The 20,806-nt window shown below is 41.8% G+C and overlaps 1 pseudogene; it reads left to right on the plus strand.

Moving 5' to 3' along the window:
- The window catches only part of LOC145401969 (calcitonin gene-related peptide type 1 receptor-like), a 160,552-nt pseudogene that overhangs the window by 108,142 nt on the left and 31,604 nt on the right, over nucleotides 1-20,806 (plus strand).

Consider the following 20,806-nt stretch of genomic DNA (forward strand, 5'->3'; position numbering starts at 1 on the left):
TGAATATTTAAAGACTCCTTTTTGTTCACATCACGCTGTCTCCTGAAACATTTCTCCGTAGTATGACGAAGCTTACTACAATAAGTACATTTACTTTTCAGAATTCTAGAGGTGAAGCTGGTATTTACTTCCTGAGAAACATCATCCTTATTCTCTTTCCTGTTACCTGTACTCTGAGTAGAGGCAACGTACTTACTCTCAGCTTTCCCTTTTTCTCTAGAATATCTCTTGTGAGTGAGAACATACTCATCAGCTAAAACTGCAGCATCAGACAAATTATCTATTCTTTTCTCATCAAGATATAGGCTTACATCTTTATAAATACACCTTTTGAAGTCCTCCAGCAAAATCATCTGCTTAAATTTATCAAAATCAGAATTCACATTCTTAGAATTTAACCACTGCTCTAACAGATCTTCTTTGATTTTTGCATACTCAACATGGGATTGCTTATCTTGCTTGTAAGTTGTCCTAAATTTTACTCTATAGGCTTCAGGAACAAGCTCATAGGCCTTAAGAATCAAGCTCTTAACTACATCATAATTATCAGATTGATCCTGAGGCTAAGATGCGTAAGTTACTTGAGCTTTACCGATGAGAACAGTTTGAAGGAGTACTGGACAATACTCCTTAGGCCAATTAAAACCTGTAGCTACCCTCTCAAACAACTGAAAATACTTTGTTAAATCAGATTCATTAAAAGGAGGGACAAGTTTAACATTTTTAGCCACATCAAAACCATCAGAGCTAGATGATCCAGTTCCACCTTGTTTCATGCGATACTCATGGTCTGCCTGAATCCTAGCAATTTCAACTTGTGCCTCAGCCTCCTTAGCTTTTGCCTGAAATTCAGCCTTCTTAGCCTGTGCTTGAAATTCAGCTTCCTTCACACGAGACTCCGCCTCCTTAGCCTTAGCCTCCTGCAGGGCTAGCTGTAACTTAGCTAATTCAATCTGCGTTTGCTCATTTGGAGGAGTTACATTAAACAAGCTTTTATTAATCATGCCAACAATTTGATCTTTAGAATGATGAGAGTGAACTGCAATTCCCAATTGTTGAGCAACAAGCTTAAGTTCATTCTTTGTTCTGTTTTCTATATCACACACTGTTTGCACATTTGACAAAAAATCTTTGGCTTCATCAAGTGTAGAAATAGTAGCCATCATGAATATATCACAGTCACAAAATATCAAACAATATCCTTATGATAATATCCTTAATATCCTGGCGAGGTCGCCAAATTTATGTTACGGAACAGAGAAAGATAACGTACACTTTCAGTGAGAATGCTAAAAATCACTACTGTGCCGTAAAGTTCCAGGTTCAAAACAAAAGAGTTAGGTAAAATTACAAGTTAAAGTTTAATGCTCAAACTAACAACAAAACATTCAGGACTCATAAGGATAATGTAATGGCAAATAAACAGGTTAAATATATGGTTAACTGCAATAGCCTCTATTAACACGAAATTAGCAAGAGTAAATTTATCTAAGTCAGCCCTGATAAAATGAGATACCAGATAATACTCAGTGAATGCCAGATAAATAATTACAGATACAAACTATTATCAAAAATGACTGACATAAAGAACCCCACACGAATTACAAAAACTTCACTAGGCCTACAAATTAAACTTATGCTATACAGTACAAGAAAAAATGCAACAACAGTTATACTCAAATTACACACAGCTGCTAGATGGTTGGAGATTTCTTGAGCACTCACAATAATAATATCTGTACAGGAGAGGACAGAGATGTGAACAAAATGAGGAGCAGATCTAAGTGGCAATGATTCAGAGACTGAGCTCACTATATAGGGGCTGGCAGAGTTTGATACAACTTGTAAGAGGGACGCGCAAATGAAGCCATGGGGACAGAGAGCTGAAAATCCCGCAAAGTATAACAGAGAGAACGACTTACTCTACTATAACGGTAGAAGGGGGGACTGAGGCAGAACACGCTCGTGATCAAACATGCAGCATACTGAGCGTTAAAATTACACAAAGGATGATGACATCATAGGCTATGTAACAATATATATATATATATATATATATATATATATATATATATATATATATATATATATATATATATATATATATATATATATATATATATATATATATATACATATATATATATATACACATATATATATATATATATATATATATATATATATATATATATATATATATATATATATATATATATATATATATATATATATATATATATATATATATATATATATATATATATATATACCCAGTATATATATATATACATTATATAGTATTTATGTTTGTATATAATGTATATATATATATATATATATATATATATATGGAGTGAGGTGCAGGCACAAGGGGACGGACCACGTTATCTTTACCCCGCTGAGTTTCGAACCCCTGCGGGTCTTCCACCACAGCGGGCAAATAACTACTGTACACTTGACAGGTAAGTACTCATGTCACCCACGCAAACAGCGTGGACTGAACCGGCCTTGAAATCAGATCCCTTGAATTGGGATCCAATGCTCTATTAACCGCGCCATCAGGTGTGTGTGTGTGTGTGTGTGTGTGTGTGTGTGTGTGTGTTTAAAAAGGACAACTTATGCAGTTTCCATCCAAATCTAACCAAAGGTTGTGGAAAGGCTGAAAGTCAGCCAGTGTGAAAGCGTTTTTTTCTTTTTTAACAGTTAGTCGAAGGTCAAGGTCACTGGCATAGATTAGACACTGATCTGTCAAAATCAACTTCAAATGCATTTATCCACTTCCCATCCAGCTTTGCTGGAGTTCTGAGGCAGCGCCAAAAATTAAGTGATTCAGTGTTGTGAACACTTACAAGACAATATCAGCTCACACTGTTCTGAGTTAAATCAAACTTGGCACTGTTAAGGGTCAGTCAGTACCGACGGGATTCAGTTTTGAGACCATTCAGTAAGAGATCAAGGTCACAGGACAAGGTCAAAGTTCGATCCGTGAGCCTGTGTGTGAATACAACAGTTAAAACAGTTTTTATCTGATCTGGTTCAAACTTATTGGATAAGCTGAGGATCACCCAAGAGGTGGGCCTTTTTTTTTTTTTTTTTTTTTTTACTAATAAATCAAAGGTCAAAGTCACATGGTAAGGTCTATTTGAACAATTTTTATCCTATGCCAACTAAACTTTGTGGAAGGTGTCAGGTTAAAACAAAACGGTTGTTCTCTGAGTGCTCCTTCATGTCTCTCTATCTGTGCAACTATCTATCTGTGCAACTATCTCCCAAACTATCCAAACTGTCTGTCTCTCTCAGGAACGAACCCGGAGAGTTGGTAATAAGCTTACTGGGCAAGAGACTTTCTGAGTGCACGTCGAGCACCTAATTTTTGACGGTCATTTGTATAACACTTGCAGCTGTTTGATGTAATTAGTCTGCATGCCACATTACTTAGGGTAGTCAGCAACGAAACAGGAAGGTCACACGTGTCCTTTCATCACTACATGCCTCAAAAATTATTCAAGGTTCTTATTCCAGTGCCTCGCTCAGTTACTGGCATTTCTGCATTAGTTTTGTCGTCTTCTTGATCTCATTCCTCTTTCATATTCTTGCGTCTTGCTTGGCCACCATAACTACTCGAATCTGGTGACGTATTGTAATGAATTATTTTTGCTACCTCCAGATGCTGTTATATAGCCTCCTTACTATAATATCTCCCCTAAAGTGAATTAATAGGCCCGGAGGTATCAATAGTAAGTTATTTACTAAGTAATCGAAATGAAGGGGTTAATTATCCATTTTATTATCATCTTAGTTTTGTTCTCCGTCCCTTTCTTCTCCCATCTTTAAACTATCTTTATCACACGCTTTGTTTGTTATTTTATTTCGTATTTATTTTCTCCACTCATTTTCTTCTCTTCTGACTTTGCCTTCTTTCATTCCTCTTTCTTTTCACACATGGTTTCCCACGCTCTTTGCATTCCTCTAACTCTTTCTTTCCCTGCATTTTTTCGCCTTCCTTCTCTACACTAATTTTATTTTTCAGCGTCAAGTGTTTTATATTTAATTTTTGCTCATCTCCACATCATTCTGTCTAGGTCCATATTATCGCATCTTTCATCTGTCCACACCTATTTCAGTTCCTTGTATTTTTTTCCTCTTTTTCATTTCCGTCCTTTTTCTATGCCTGTTTTAGCGCCTTCTTTATTTGTGTTCTTCCGTCTCTTCTTTCTTCGCCCACTTTTAGTTTTCTTTATTTGCGTTCGTTTCCTCTTTTCTCTTCACCTATATTTTTCATGTTTTCTTTGCTCTTACCCCTGTGGCGGGAGGGACACAATCTGGCCGCACTATGGGGTGGTACTACTACTCTGCGGCCAGGTTGTGTTAGGAAGAATACTGCCACCGTATTCCCTGCGTGTCGTAAAAGGCGACTAAAAGGGGCGGGGTGAGGAGACTAGGGACCCCCTCCTCTGTTTTTTAGTTCCTAAAAAGAGACAGGCCAGAGAAAGGGATGGGGGATGGAGTTATTCCCGTACCCTGAAGATTGGGTCTATGAATGTGCGTGGATGTAGTACGATTGAGGCTAAAAGGGAGGAGATTGGGAGAATGTTTGTCAGAAGAAAGTTGGATGTGTTAGCTTTGAGGGAAACGAAGATGAAAGGGGAGGGTGAGTCTATGTTTGGAAGTGTGAATGGAAGATTGTCAGGTGTTGATTGAGGAAGGGCAAGAGAAGGTGTGGCCTTGTTAGTGAGTCCGAAAGTACAGCAGTGTGTGACTGAATGGAAGGAGGTGTCATCGAGACTGATGTGGGTGAAAGCGAAATTTGAACGTGAGTTGTGGGTGTTTGTGAGTGCATATGGGCCTGGTAGTGAAAGGGATGAAGAAGAGAGGGAGTCATTTGGAATGATGTTGATGAGTGTCTGCAGAGTTTTGGAGCGAATGTGAATGTGGTAATGATGGGAGATCTGAATGCTAGAGTGGGAAATGTAGCAGTTGAAGGCGTAGTTGGTATGCATGGTGTGCCTGGAAGAAATGAAAATGGGGAACAAATGATAGCGATGTGTGTTAAGAGAGAGATGGTGATTGGAAATACGTTGTTTGAGAAGAAAGATATTTATAAGTATACATGGGTGAGACAGGAGGGTGGAAGGGTTGTTGATAGAGCTTTGATGGACTATGTAGTTGCGTCTAGGAATGTAATAGGAAGATTGTTGGATGTGAGAGTTCTGAGAGGGGAGGGTGGAGGTATGTCTGACCACTACCTGGTGGAGGGAAAGTTAAGAGGAGGTAAGAGATGGGTGAGAGCTAGGAGAGTTAGGTGTGGCAGGGAGGTTTTCAAAGTGAGTGAGTTGGATAAAAGAGAGAAAAAGATAGAGTATCAGGAGAAATTGAAAGATGAGTGGAACGCAGTGAAAGATCGGGAAAATGGCAGTGTGGAGGAGAAATGGCAGTTGTTTAAGAGTGCTGTGGTGGGGCATGCAGAAGAGGTATGTGGTGTGAGACGTGTGGGTGATGGTGTAAGAAAGGGAAGTGAATGGTGGTGCGAGGAAGTAAGTATGGCTGTGGCTGAGAAGAGACGTGCATATGAAGTGTGGCTGCAGAGGAAGGATGAGATGTCATATGAAAGGTATAAGGAAAAGAGGAATAGAGCGAGAAGGGCTGTGCGTGATGCTAAAGTGGCAGCAGATGAGAGGTGGGGTAGGCGGCTGACAGAAAATTTTCAACAGAATAAGAAAATGTTTTGGAAGGAGGTGAAAAGGGTGCGAAAGGGAGGTCTGGGAAGGAAGAACGAGTAAAATCAGAGGATGGAAGGATGTTAATTGGGATGGATGCAGTAAGGAAGAGGTGGGCAGAGTATTTTGAAAGATTGTTAATTGTAGAGGAGGAAAGGGTGGCTGAGATTGTGGCAGATGGAAGGGTGCAAGGAATAAATGTGTTGGGAGAGTTGAATGATTCTTTGATCACGAAGGAGGAAGTGGAGAAGGCAGTAAAGGAGATGAAAACAGGGAAAGCTGCAGGTATGGATGGGTGTGCTGTGGAATGCCTGAAGGGTGCCGGAGTGATTATTGTTGACTGGTTAGTAAGATTGTTGAATGTGTGCTTTGTGAAAGGTATGGTGCCAATTGACTGGGCAAGTGCTTGTGTGGTCCCGTTGTATAAAGGCAAGGGTGATAAGTATGAATGTACTAGCTTTAGGGGTATAAGTCTGTTGAGTGTTGTAGGTAAGGTGTATAGTAGAGTGTTAATTATGAGAGTTAGAGAGGGTACAGAGGGAGTGATTGGTGATGAGCAGTGTGGCTTTAGGAGAGGGAGGGGTTGCGTGGATCAGGTGTTTGCTGTGAGACAAGTGTGTGAAAAGTATTTAGCGAAAGGCAAGGGTGTGTTTTGGGCATTTATGGATTTAGAGAAAGCGTATGACAGAATTGATAGGGAGGCTTTGTGGACTGTTTTAAGATTGTATGGACTTGATGGTAGGTTATTAAAAGGGGTGAAAAGTTTTTATGTAAATAGTAGAGCGTGTGTAAGAGTGGGAAATGCTGTGAGTGGTTGGTTTCCCGTGAGAGTGGGGCTGCGACAGGGATGTGTGGTGTCGCCTTGGTTGTTTAATATTTACATGGATATTGTTGTAAGGGAGGTGAATGCAAGAGTTTTAGGTGGAGGTCTGAGTCTGGTGAATGTTGATTGTGGAGAGTGGAATCTGAAGCAGCTGCTGTTTGCAGATGATACTGCACTGGTGGCTGATTCAGAGGAGAGATTGAGACAGTTGGTAGAGGAGTTTGGAAGGGTGTGTGAAAGGAGGAAATTGAAAGTAAATGTGAATAAAAGTAAAGTGATGAAGTGTACGAGGTTGGTAGATGTTAGGGGGGTGAATATAGTTTTGAATGGCGAGTTGCTTGAGGAGGTAGAGTGTTTTAAATATCTAGGGTCACATGTTGCTGTGGATGGAAGAATAGATGCAGAAGTGAAGTTTAGAATAAATGAAGTAGGAAAGGTGCTGGGAGGAAAGAAAAAGTGTTTAGATGTCGTTTGCTTAGAATGGATGTAAAGAGAAGGCTGTATGAGGGGGTTGTGGTACCGACTGCGTTGTATGGGGCTGAAACATGGAATATAGGTGTAGCAGAGAGGAAAAGTTTGAATATAATGGAGATGAGGTGTCCGAGGAGTATGTGTGGAGTGACGCGTATGGATCGAGTGCGAAATGATGAAGTGAGAAGAAGAACTGGAGTTGTTCGGGAGATGGTTGGTAGGGTTGAGCAGAGGGTGTTGCGATGGTTTGGGCATATGGAGAGAATGGATAATGAGCAATTGGTGAAAAAGATAACTAGATCTGATGTGAGAGGTGTAAGGCTGAGAGGAAGACCACGAATAGGATGGATGGACAGTGTGAAGAGAGCGCTGGATGTGAGAAGGATGTCTGTTGAGCAAGGAAGAGTGGCTGTGCGTGACAGAAGTAAATGGAGAGAAATTGTGAATGAATAAGTGATGACGCAGCCCTGAGGGGATATTCTCCCGCATTTGGTCTGATCAGCTAGTCAGGTCAGGTGCGGGTAAGGGGATGGGTCTGTTATGATGTGGCAGGGGTAAACCAGTTCTGCTGTCGGGCCCTGCTGCGGATGTCACTGATTGCATTGCGCAGTTGACCCTTGTGCGGTGTGGTGCGGTGAGGATCTGTCCGTTCTCCCCTTTGGGGCTAAGATGCTAATGAATGTGTTTGAATGGATGAGTAAATGGGGAGTGTGTCGTCCTGTCTCGGCTACCTCCCTTTCCTTGGGGGACGCAGCCTAGGTATATAGATAGATAGAATTCTTTGCTCTTTTTCACTTTCTTCTTTCCCTAGACATATTATTTACCTTCTTTTTTCACCAGATCTCTTAGTCTCCAGCCTCCTTTTCCTCCTATGTTCTTTCCTTTTTACAGCCTCCGTTTCTTCCTTCTATTTTCCTTTCTTTCTAACCTTGCCTTCCCTATTTCTCACTCTCTTCCTTCCTTTAATTCTTTCCCGCCTTCCCTCCCTCCTTCCCTCACGCCCTTCTTCCCTCCATCATTCCCTTCCGTTAACTCTTTCCTCCCTTTTCTCCCACTCTGCCAATCCCTCCCTCCCTTCCTTCCTCTCTTTTTCTGTCTTTGATCCCAGTACAGTTTCTTTCTACCTCATAGTTTGTTTAACATCAGTGGTTTCCAAATTGCTTGAAACTATTATCAGAGACAAGTTGGTGAAACACTTAGAATAATCTCATCAGAGATTCGCAACATGGTTTTCGGAATAATCGCTCCTGCCTCACGAACCTTTTGGACTTTTTCAACGGTAGGCTATACGGAACATGTAAGACGAGACTAACTCTGTTGATGCTGTCTATCTCGACTTTCAAAAGGCTTTTGACAAAGTTCCACACAAAAGACTTCTTTAGAAGCTAAAGGCACATGGTTTCAGTAGCAGTGTGCTAGGGTGGATAGAAGATTGGCTCACTGCATAAAAGCAAAGAGTTAACCAAAATGGATCAGCTTTACAAGTGGAGTGCAGCAGGGTTCAGTGTTAGATTCTCCTCTTTTTTTAATACATGTAAATGATACTGATGAAGGATTATTTTGTAAGATTTCTATATTTGCTGACGATACAAAAATATGTAACAGAACAGATACAGCACAGCAGAGACAGGCATTCAGAGAGAAACTGATCATTTGTTTAACTGGAACCAAACATGACAAATGAATTTCAATATTTGTAAATGTACAGTGCTAAACATTAGCAGTAAAAACGTAAGGGCCAGTTGTAACATGAATAATGTCCAACTTGATAGGATAAACCATGAAAAAGACTCAGGGGTTATAATAACAAATGATTTGAACCAAACAAACAAAAACTTTTGAAAAAGGCAATGAATTTACTTGATTCATGGGCAGAGCATCTGCATTAAAAAAAAAAAAAATCGTCCTCATTTTGTATAATTCCTTAGCACTCCCGCAGTTGGATTATTGCGTTCAGTTCTGGTCACTGTATTACAAAACATGAGCAACGCTACGCTGTTGCATTCTCCACATGACCAAGCACATACCCTCCCACCTCCCTGTACACCTAACCAAGCACATAACGGCCCTCACCCCCTCCCAATCTTTTATTTTAAAGATGACCTTAAGGAGAACGGCTTGAAGACACATTCCATGTGCAGGTTGCATTAAAATGTCCGGCAAATTATTTTTTGTTTTACTTTTTCATTAAAAAAAAAATACTTAAGACAGCATTCTACCTATCAAAAGGCACCAGTTCACTATAAGACACGCAACTGTGTGATATTTTATGACTATAGTGAATACTTTCTGAGTTCTGGCCCGGAAATGAAATCTCAATGCCCGGCCTATACTAGAGGTAAAGGACATAAAATTACCGGCAAACGATTTCAGGCACATGAAGCTAAGCATTTCTTCTTAAAGGAGTAGTATATATATATATATATATATACATATATATATATATATATATATATATATATATATATATATATATATATATATATATATATATATATATATATATATATATATATATATATATATTTCTTGCCGGCTTCGGCTGGAGGGTTTGGTGATGGTGGGGGGGAACCTTTGTGCTTTTCTGCCTTTGTCTTTAGCTGATAGAATAATTTGGTTAGTTATGACCTTCCCTATATCAAACAGTCACGAGAGGCACAACAGGTCTGTTGCTATTTGCTTTCCTCTGTACTAACTCCTGTGTATTCCTTTATACTCATTCCTTCTCCCTAGTTTCGTCCTCCCTCCATTCTTCTAATCGTCTCCAATCTTCCTCCTTTCTTTCTCCGAGTCCTTCCCTACCTTCGTTCCTTCCTACCCGCTCCACTTGTCTCCTCTCATCTCTTCTCACAGTTCCTCCTCCCCTTGCTTTCAGCCTCTCTCTCTCTCTCTCTCTCTCTCTCTCTCTCTCTCTTCCTTCCACTCACATCGTTGCCCCCAGCTTTTCCCTCCCTCCCATTTTTCCCTCCCTCCCCTCTCTTCACTTGTTCCCTCCGTTTCTTCAGCCCTGTCCCACTCTCTGATCTCTCTTTCCGTTTCTTCTTCTTCTTCTCTCTCTCTCTCTCTCTCTCTCTCTCTCTCTCTCTCTCTCTCTCTCTCTCTGTTTCGCACAATCCCTTTTTCCCCTTCTTCCAACTATGTCCCTCCTCATTAACGTGATGTGGTCCCTCGCACAGGCTGGATGTCAGGCTCTGCACATCCTGCTTCAGTACTTCCTGGTGTCGAGTTACCTGTGGATGTTCGCTGAGGGTCTGTACCTGCACACACTGCTGGTGGTGGCTTTCGTCAGTGAGGAGGCGCTGCTCAGGTGGCTCTACGTCCTGGGCTGGGGCCTGCCTGGGGGCATAGTGGCCGTGTATGGCCTGGCTAGGGGCGCATCAACTCAGGACACCTTACAGTAAGTACGGTTTTATTTTACGTTAATCTGTTCGCTTTAACGAGGCGTAAATTTACTGTCTCTGCATATTAAATGCGGTTTTAAGCATGAAACTGAGTGACAAGCGTCGCCGAAATCCCCTGCCATCTGGGACCCGGGACTGTTAAGTATAGCGGAAAAGTCTGGCACACTCACAAACCAAAACTAACTCAACCTAACCTAACCTAACACAAACTTAACCAAGTCAAACCAAACCGAACCTAACCTAGCGTAGCTTAATCTAACCTAAATCAGGCTAACCTAATTTAACCTTGCCTGACCAAACCCAGCCCAACGGAACTTAACTTTACCTAATCAAAACCAACCAAATCAGACTTAGCCTCATTTAACCGAAACTCACATGACCCGACCTAATCTAACTTGACTTAATTTAACTTAATGTATTCGAACCAAATATATCATTTAACCTGACTTACCCTCCCCTAACGTAACCTAACGTAACCTAACCTAATCTCACCTAACCCTTGGCCCCGCATATCCCATGGACTTAGTGATGCATGTACCATACTGGAACGAACATCACCTGGCTGTTAGGCGGAACGAGCATCAGACGTATTCTATACCTCAAGTACACCTAATTTGGAACATTGGGTCATTTTGTCGTTGGATGAGGAAGTTCCATAACACGTTTTCTTTGCATGTGCTATTTTAATAATTGTTTCTATCTTATTATTGCAATCTACGCCGATGACACAAAGGAATAAATATGATACAGCATAGCAGTAAGGCGTGAAATGCAGAATAAATCGCTATGGAAGAGGTGCTATTAAGCTTCTTCAACTTATGAGAACCCTGGAGACAGCTAGGCATGGGATCCGCACACTCATGAATGCTGAGCTGTAACAAGAGAATGACACAAGAATGCGATGCTAGTTAAGAAGAACTGCCATGAAAGGATGTGCAGCACGAGTATTGCCATATTCAGCCGTTGAACTATGTGCTATAGGCTGGATAAGAAGGAAAATCTCTCCTAAGTTAAGGTTAATGAACTATAGGTGCCTGTACATACTCGTAATTCTAGTATGGAAGAGATGGGTTAAGTTTGTACTGTCTCCATAATCTACTTTAGTCCAGTCTAGTTTGAAACATATAGGTGTTCTTAGCTCGCACCCTCTCCCCTGGTGGTAGGTGGTGGCCACCAGCATCCACAAAAGTGCTGCCTATGTTTTCTTTCATCTTTATCATTCTATCTCTGTGTCTGTTTTCCCCTCTCCCTCTCCTCCCTGTCACTTTTAATTAATCTTCTTTCCACTTGTGGCGGCTCTACACTGAGTGACAAGTCAAATGGTTTCCTGTGCCCCAGAAAACCATTTACAATGCTGGGTGGAAGCCATATAACAAGATAATAGGGTGATGTGGGGCCAAGTACAGTGTCCCTATTAACTGATTGATGCAACGCAAATGCGGTGTCCAGCGGCAAGGAAACATTATTTTTCTGCACAGGACAGCCATTTGGGACGGTTTCTTATCTGCGGTCGATGAGTCTGCTTGGTCAAGCACATCGGGGTTCATCAACAACAGCAACTCTCTCAGCTACCAGTCTGTACTTCTATATTTGGGAAGCTAAACTCTTTTCCATGAATAAGACATCTCTTCTTCAGTTTAAATTTATTTCTTGTCTGTCCTTCATCTTTCACCAAAAGATCCTCTCTGTCCGCTTTTTCCAGTCCCCATACCTCTTTAAATAATATAATTAAATATTCTCTCTCGATAGATAGATAGATAGATAGATAGATAGGTAGACATATATATATATATATATATATATATATATATATATATATATATATATATATATATATATATATATATATATATATATATATATATATATATATATATATATATATATATATATATATATATATATATATATATATATGTACCCCTGTGGCGGGGGACACAATGTGGCCGCACTATGGGGTGATACTACCACTCTACGGCCAGGTTGTGTTAGGAAAAATTCTGCTACCGTATTCTCTGCATGTCGTAAAAGGCGACTAAAAGAAACGGGATGAGGGAGCTAGGGACCCCCTCCTCTGTATTTTTAGTTCCTATAGTGAGACAGGGAATAGAAAGAGATGGGGGGTTGAGTTATTCCCGTACCCTGAAGATTGGGCCTATGAATGTGCGTGGATGTAGTACGATTGAGGCTAAAAAGGAGGAGAATGGGAGAAGGTTTGTAGGAACAAAGTTGGATGTATTAGCGTTGAGTGAAACAAAGATGAAAGGGAAAGGTGAATCTAAATTTGAACGTGTGACTGGAAGAATATCAGGTGTTGACAGAGGAAGAGCGAGAGAAGGAGTGGCCTTGTTAGTGAGCCGATGTACAGCAGTGTGTGACTGAATGGAAGGAGGTGTCATCGAGACTGATATGAGTGCAAGCGAAATTTGGACGTGAGTTGTGGATATCTGTGAGTGCATATGGGCCTGGTAGTGAAAGGGATGCAGAAGAGAGGGAGTCTTTCTGGAATAATGTTGATGAGTGTCTGCAGAGTTTTGGAGCATATGTAAATATGGTAATGATGGGAGATCTGAATGCTAGAGTGGGAACTGTAGCAGTTGAAGGTGTCGTTGGTATGCATGGTGTGCCTGGAAGAAATGATAATGAGAAAGAATGATAGGGATGTGTGTTCAGCGAGAGATGGTGGATGGAAATGCCTTGTCTGAGAAGAAAGATATTTATAAGTGTACATGGGTGAGACAGGAGGGTGGAAGGGTTGTTGATGGAGCATTGATGAACTATATGGTTGTGTCCTAAGAGGAAGATTGTTGCATGTGAGAGTTCTGAGAGGGGAGAGTGGAGATATGTCTGACCATTGCCTGGGGGAAGGAAAGTTGAAAGTAGGTGTGAGGTGGGTGAGAGATAGGAGAGTTGGGTGTGGCGGAGAGGTTTTAAGAGTAAGTGAGTTGGACAAAAGAGAGAGAATGACAGAGTATTAGGAGAAGCTGAAAAATGAGAGGAACTCAGTGCAAGATCAGGAAAATGGCGGTGTGGAGGAGGAATGGCAGTTGTTTAAGAGTGCTGTTGTGGAGTATGCAAAAGAGGTATGTGGTGTGAGACGAGTGGGTGGTGGTGTGAGAAAGGGAAGTGAATGGTGGTGCGAGGAAGTAAGTATGGCTGTAACTGAGAAGAGACGTGCATATGAAGTGTGACTGCAGAGGAAGGATGAGGTGTCATATGAGAGGCATAAGGAATAGAGGAATGGGAGGAGAGGGGCTGTGAGTGATGCTGAAGTGGCAGCAGATGAGAGGTGGGGTAGGTGATTGACTGAAATTTTTCAACAGAATAAGAAAATATTTTGGAAGGAGATGAAGAGGGTGCGAAAGGGAGAGTCTGGGAAGGAAGAGCAACCAAAAGCAGAGGATGGAAGGATGTTAACCGAGATGGATGCAGTGAGGAAGAGATGGGCATAGTATTCTGAAAGACTGTTAAATGTAGAGGAAGAAAAGGAGGCTGAGACTGTCGCAGAGGAAAGAGAGCAAGGAATAAATATGTTGGGAGAGTTCAATGATTCTTTGATCATGATGGAGGAAGTGCATGAGGCAACAAAGGAGATGAAAACAGGGAAAGCTGCAGATGTGGATGGGTGTGCTAAGGAATGCCTGGAAGTTGGTAGGGCAACTATTGTTGAGTGGTTAGTAAGATTGCTGAATGTGTGTTTTGTGAGTGTTATAGTGCCGATTGGGTGGGCAAGTTAATGTGTGGTTCTGTTGTGTAAAGGTATGGGTGATAAGTATGAATGTGCTAGTTTTAGGGGCATAAGTCTATTGAGCGTTGTAGGTATTGTGCATTGTAGAGTGTTGATTAAGAGTATTAGAAAGGGTACAGAGGGAGTGAGTGGTGATGAACAGTGTGGTGTTAGGGGAGGGAGGGGATGCGTGGATCAGATATTTGCTGAGTCAGGTGTGTGAAAAGTATTTGGGAAAAGGTAAGGATGTGTTTTGGGAGTTCATGGATTTACAGAATGAGTATGATAATGATAGGGAGGTACTGTGGACTGTTTTGAGATTGTATGGACTAGGTGGCAGGTTGTTAAAAGGAGTGAAAAGTTCTTACGTAAATAGCAAAACGTGTGTAAGAGTGGGAAATACTGTGAATGATTGATTTCCTGTGAGAGTAGGGCTGGGACAGGGATGTGTGATGTCGCCCTGGTTGTTTAATATTTATATGGATGGGGTTGTAAGAGAGGTGAATGCGAGAGTGCTTTGTAGAGGTTGTCTGGTGAATGCTGAGGTAGAGAGTGGAATTTGAGTCAGCTGTTGTTTGCAGATGATACTGCACTGGTAGCTGATTTGGTGGAGAGGTTGAGACAGCTGGTAGAGGTGTTTGGAAGGGTGTGTGAAATGAGGAAATTGAGAGTGAATAAGAATAAGAGTAAGGTGATGAAGTGATGGTAGATGATAGGAGGATGAATGTACTGTAGCTTTGAATGGTGAGTTGCTCCAGGAGGTAGAGTGTTTTAAGTAGATAAGGTCACATGTTGCTGTGAATGGAAGAATAAATGTAGAGGTGAAGTTTAGCATGAATGAATTAGGAAAGGAGCTGGGAAGAATGAGAAAAATGTTTAGATGTCGTTCCCTTAGAATGAACATAAAGTGAAGGCTGTATGAGGGATTATGTGGTACGGACTGTGTTATATGGGACAGAAACATGGAAAATGGGAGTAGATGAGAGGAAGAGATTAAACGTAATAGAGGTGAGATGTCTGAGGAGTATGTGTGGAGTGACGCGTGTGGATCGTGTGAGAAATAATGAAGAGTGCAGGAGAACTGGAGCACTGGGCGAGATGGCTGATCGAGTTAAGCAGAGAATATTGCGGTGGTTTGGGCACATGGAGAGAATGGATGAAGAGCGATGATAGTTGAAAAAGATAACTGGATCTGATGTGAGAAGTGTAAGGTTTAGAGAAGACCACAAATAGGATGGATAGACAGTGTGAGGAGAACATTAGATGCGAAAAGGATGTCTGTGGAGCAAGGAAGAGTGGCTGTGCATGATGGGGATGAATGGAGAGAAACTGTGGATGAATAAATGGTGACGCGGCCCTGACGGGATGCTCTCCGCATCTGGTCTGATCAGCTCTGCTGTCGGGCCCTGCTGCGGATGTCGCTGGATTGCATTGTGCAGTTGACCCTCGTGCGATGTGGTGCAGTGAGGAGCAGTCCCTTTACCCCTTGGAGGCTAAGATACAAGTAAATGTGTGTGTGTGTGTGTGGATGAGTAATTTGGTGAGTATGTCGTCCTTTGAAGGGGGAAACCTGTACTGTACACAGGAAAAATCATCTGGTAAATTACCAATATGCTGGGAATCGAACCAGGGACTCTCAGATGAGAGCCAGGCAGCATACCACTACACCACGACCAGGTAAAAGTTAACTCACGTTGTCACAATCTTGTAACCAACGTCCCTCCGCCCCCACTGTGGGCATCAAGAGGATGAGTTAACCCCCTGGCACTCGGGCAAGTACAGTACAGGTTTCCCCCTTCATTCTGACTTGCCGTAAGTGTTTGGGATAGATTAAAAGCATCTACTTGCCCGAGTGCCAGGGGGTTAACTCATCCTCTTGATGCCCACAGTGGGGGCGGAGGGACGTTGGTTACATGATTGTGACAACGTGAGTTAACTTTTACCTGGTCGTGGTGTAGTGGTATGCTGCCTGGCTCTCATCTGAGAGTCCCTGGTTCGATTCCCAGCATATTGGTAATTTACCAGATGATTTTTCCTGTGTACAGTACAGGTTTCCCCCTTCATTCTGACTTGCCGTAAGTGTTTGGGATAGATTAAAAGCATCTACTTGCCCGAGTGCCAGGGGGTTAACTCATCCTCTTGATGCCCACAGTGGGGGCGGAGGGACGTTGGTTACAAGATTGTGACAACGTGAGTTAACTTTTACCTGGTCGTGGTGTAGTGGTATGCTGCCTGGCTCTCATCTGAGAGTCCCTGGTTCGATTCCCAGCATATTGGTAATTTACCAGATGTCGTCCTTTCTCAGCTACCTCTCTTTGGGGGAAGAAGCCAAGACGTATAGATGGATAGATATACATACACACACACACACATATATATATATATACATACTATATAGATAGATAGATAGATGATAGATAGATAGATCTATAGCCCGACGCCCTAATCCCGCAAAGGGTGGCCGCAGACAAAACGCCTCCAAGTCGCTCTGTCACCCACCATTTGACTACCCTCCCCCCACTCACCCCCCCCTCCCTCATATACCTCTCAACTCCATCCCTCCACCTCATCCTCGGTCTACCTCTCCCTCTCCCTCCCTCCACCTCACCTACATTCCATTCTCCATTCTCTTCACATGTCCAAACCACCTCAGTGTATTTCTCCTAATCTTCTCAACCACATCCACATCCACCCCACAGCGTTCCTTCACTTCTTCATTCGTCAACCTGTCCCTCCACGTCACTCCACATGCTCCTCTCAAGTAACTCATTTCCACTGCTCTCACTCTTGACTTGTTCCCCTCTTGCAAGGTCCATTCCTCGCTTCCATACGTCAGGGTAGGGATCACAATACTATCATGCAGTGACTTCTTAACTTCCATACTCACCTCCTTATTTCTCATCACTGCTTTCAGTGTACCAATAACCTTCCTTCCCTGCTGTACCCTTTCACGCACTTCATCCCTCAAAGTTCCGTCCTTACTCATCACACTACCCAAGTACTTGAATGCACTCACATTCTCCATATCCTCACCATCCAACCTCACTGCACACTCTGTGACTTCATTCTTCTCAAACACCATAACTTTACTTTTGTTTACATTAACTTTCAGATTCCTCCTCCTACACACTGTCCCAAATTCATTCACCAAACCTTGCAACTCCCATTCATCTTCACTCAACAGTACTGTATCATCAGCAAACAGCAACACCGGAAGCTTCCAAATCTCACCCTCATTCATTAGAGCCACCCTCACATCCACTGCCCTACCCTGCACCTTCTTTACAACCCCATCCATGTATATATTAAACAGCTATGGAGACATCACACAACCCTGTTTCAGTCCCACATTCAGATCAAAGAACTCACTCAGCTCACCATCCACTCGCACCGTAACCCTAGCTCCCTCGTACATACTCTTCACAGCACTCAACAATTTCCCTCCACTCCATATATTCTTAATACCTTCCACATACCTTGCCTATCTATTCTGTCATAAGCTTTCTCCAAGTCCATGAAGGCAGCATACACTTTCCTTCCCTTCTCTATAGATACTTCTCCACTAAACATCTTAGAACAAATATCTGACCTACACACCCTTTTCCCTTCCTAAATCCCCCTTGTTCTTCTCCAACTAGCTCCTCTGTCATATGCCTAACCCTATCAATGAGTATTCTACCATATATTTTACCAGTCACACTAAGTAGGCAAATACCCCTATGGTTACCACATACTTCTCTCTCTCCTTTTCCTTTATATAAAGGAACAATTATACCTGATTTCCAGTCCTCTGGAACCCTTCCCTCTTCCCAAGCCAATCTACACAACTTCCATATCCACTCCACAACAATCTCACCCCCATACCTAAGCATTTCACCACACACTCCATCAATTCCTGGGGCCTTTCCCAACTTAATATTCTTCATCGCTTCCACTACTTCCGCCCTACTGATCTCTTCCTCCCTCCTCTCATCTCTTCTTCTCCCAGCCATTCCCCAACCGCTTATACTCGCACTGCTCTCATTCTCCACATTCAACAAATCCTCAAAGTGCTCCTTCCATCTCCTCAATTTCTCTCTCTTCTCCACCAACAATCTATTATTCCTATCTTTCACTCCCCTACTATTTCCCCTTTCACAATGCCTTACTTTCTTTACCTCCTTCCAAAACAATTTCTTACTCTCCCTCCATTTCACACTCAGATTCCTCCCAAACTCCTCATCCACTTTCTATTTACTCTCCTTCACCAGTCTCTTAACCTCCCTTCTCCTGCTCACATATACCTCTCTCTTCTCTCTCTCATCTTCTCCCCTACCTATACTCGCTAACCATTCACTATATGCCTTCTTCTTTTGTTCCACAGCTCGTTTCACCTCATCATTCCACCATGCTGTCCCTTGCACACCCTTGCATATATATATATATATATATATATATATATATATATATATATATATATATATATATATATATATATATATATATATATATATATATATATATATATATATATATATATATATATATACTGTATATATATATATATATATATATATATATATATATATATATATATATATATATATATATATATATATATATATATATAAGGTTGATAATCCTTTCCTCATAACACACCTTCCTCGAGCTTGGCATCATCCTTGTGGCCATAATCTTTACATTTTTAGTTTAATTAACTTTTTTTTATATATTGTAACCATTCCAGTGTTCCAGATTCTAATCTCGGTCATCATAGACACATTTACTCTCACATCATCTCCTTTTCTATATAATGGAAAGTCACTCTCATGTTTGCTAGCAGCCCATATACTGTATATGCCACTCCAATGATTCTTATATGCTTTTTTGGTGTGTGTGTGTGTGTGTGTGAGAGAGAGAGAGAGAGAGAGAGAGAGAGAGAGAGAGGATGGGGAGGCAGTGAATGTTGGACAAAGAGAGGCAGGGTTGAAAAGAAGGCTATAGGAAAATAAGGATGGCTGGTCTTATGAAACCTAATTCTGACCACCTCAAGACAACTGTGTTCATCTTTGGGAGGCATGTCGAGGTGAAGGATTTACAGTTTCCACCAACTACTTCGGAACGAGATGTTATCCACTGTATTTGTATCTGTGTTTGTATCAGTCCATATCAGGTCTAATGCAGAACTGGACCTTCTTCTTGGAGGAAGAGGGATAACCGTAAATAACCCTTCCCCATGCTGACGAAGTACGCAGGAGAAGGGGTGTCTGAAGGAAAAGTGATGTGGAAATTGAAGTGAGGTACTGACTGTGCTTGTGTCGTGGTCTATTTAAGTCAATGATAGAACGGACAGGGTATGAATATATCCAAACATTATGAAAAGACATACTGCCAACACCCACGTGTAGTATCAACCACGATATGGACTCGAACCCTACACTCAGAGTCAGGGTCACGTGGCAATGTCAACTTACATTTTCTTACCCAGTGCAAATGATGACGCTTATCCAAGGATAAAGGGATTCGATTCTGAGATCAGTCAGAGGTCTAGGTGACAGGGAAAGGTCTTAGGTCAAGGTCACTGGGCAAATTTTGTGAGTAATCTGTCGGGTTCAGGCCACAGAGCAAAGTTAAATATTTGAATCTTACACCAGTTGGTTGGTGCGGGCGTTGCAATTTCTAAGTGCTCCTTTTTGTTTAGTTTATATTCGTGCCACCACCAGCCAGTGTATCCAGTTAAGGAGAGTGCCTGTAAATGAAAGATTAATGAAGGTTATATCTTATCCCTTCCGTTCACTTAGTATCTCCCAAGAGGTGAGGAGAATAAAATAATTTGGTTGTCGCCAAACTAACTACAAAGTACGTCCTCCTGCTGCGATTGATTAACCGATGTTGCACTAAAGGAGGGTCGATCCAATGCATTAACCCCTCCATCACGATGACGTCACGTATATTCTATCGCTAGTGCTGTCTGACAGTTTTATGCAACACTGGGAGGTGTCTGTTAGTGAAGAGGCTAGATACTCTCTCCATCGACCTATTCAGTACGATGCCGTCTCTAATTACCCGTCCCTGCCCTGGAGGGGCTTTGGGACGGGTATTGTTTTCACTCGGTTTGTCTGTTTGTTTGTTTGTCTGTCTCTCTGTCTAACTGTTAAAAACTTTACACGAAAACTACTGGTGCGATTTTGACTAAAATTATAAAGATGATGGGCTATGACCTTCAGATCGTGTGATTAAATTTTGGGCCAAATTGGGCCAAGGCTCAGGCTGTAGGCCCAAAAAATGTAAGAAAAACAAACAAACATTTTTTTCGCCAAAACTCCTTTCAAATTCGTCATATCGACATGACACCAAAACCTAAAGGTGCATCTTTCATATCTGCATCCCACAACATGCCTCAGGGGGTCACCCCCCCAGTTAGCTGTAGGGAGGTCGGCGTCAGGTGGGTCGGGCCTGAAATTTCAAATGGGCATAAAATCGTCACTTTTCACCCGATTTACTCCAAATTTGATATGGGGCATCTTTGACTAGATATCCTGTTGTGTTTATACGCCAGCACTAAAATGACTGCCGGGGACGGGTTTGCTGTTCCTTAGCACAGCTTCTTGTTTTGCCTTTGCTTCTTTCAGTTTAATAAAAGACTTTTCGAACTTGAGGGATTACATGTATCCATCATTCACCC

This window comes from Coenobita brevimanus, chromosome 57 (assembly GCF_032717465.1).
Source record: "Coenobita brevimanus isolate Jiangsu-jjx chromosome 57, ASM3271746v2, whole genome shotgun sequence".
Taxonomy (NCBI): domain Eukaryota; kingdom Metazoa; phylum Arthropoda; class Malacostraca; order Decapoda; family Coenobitidae; genus Coenobita; species Coenobita brevimanus.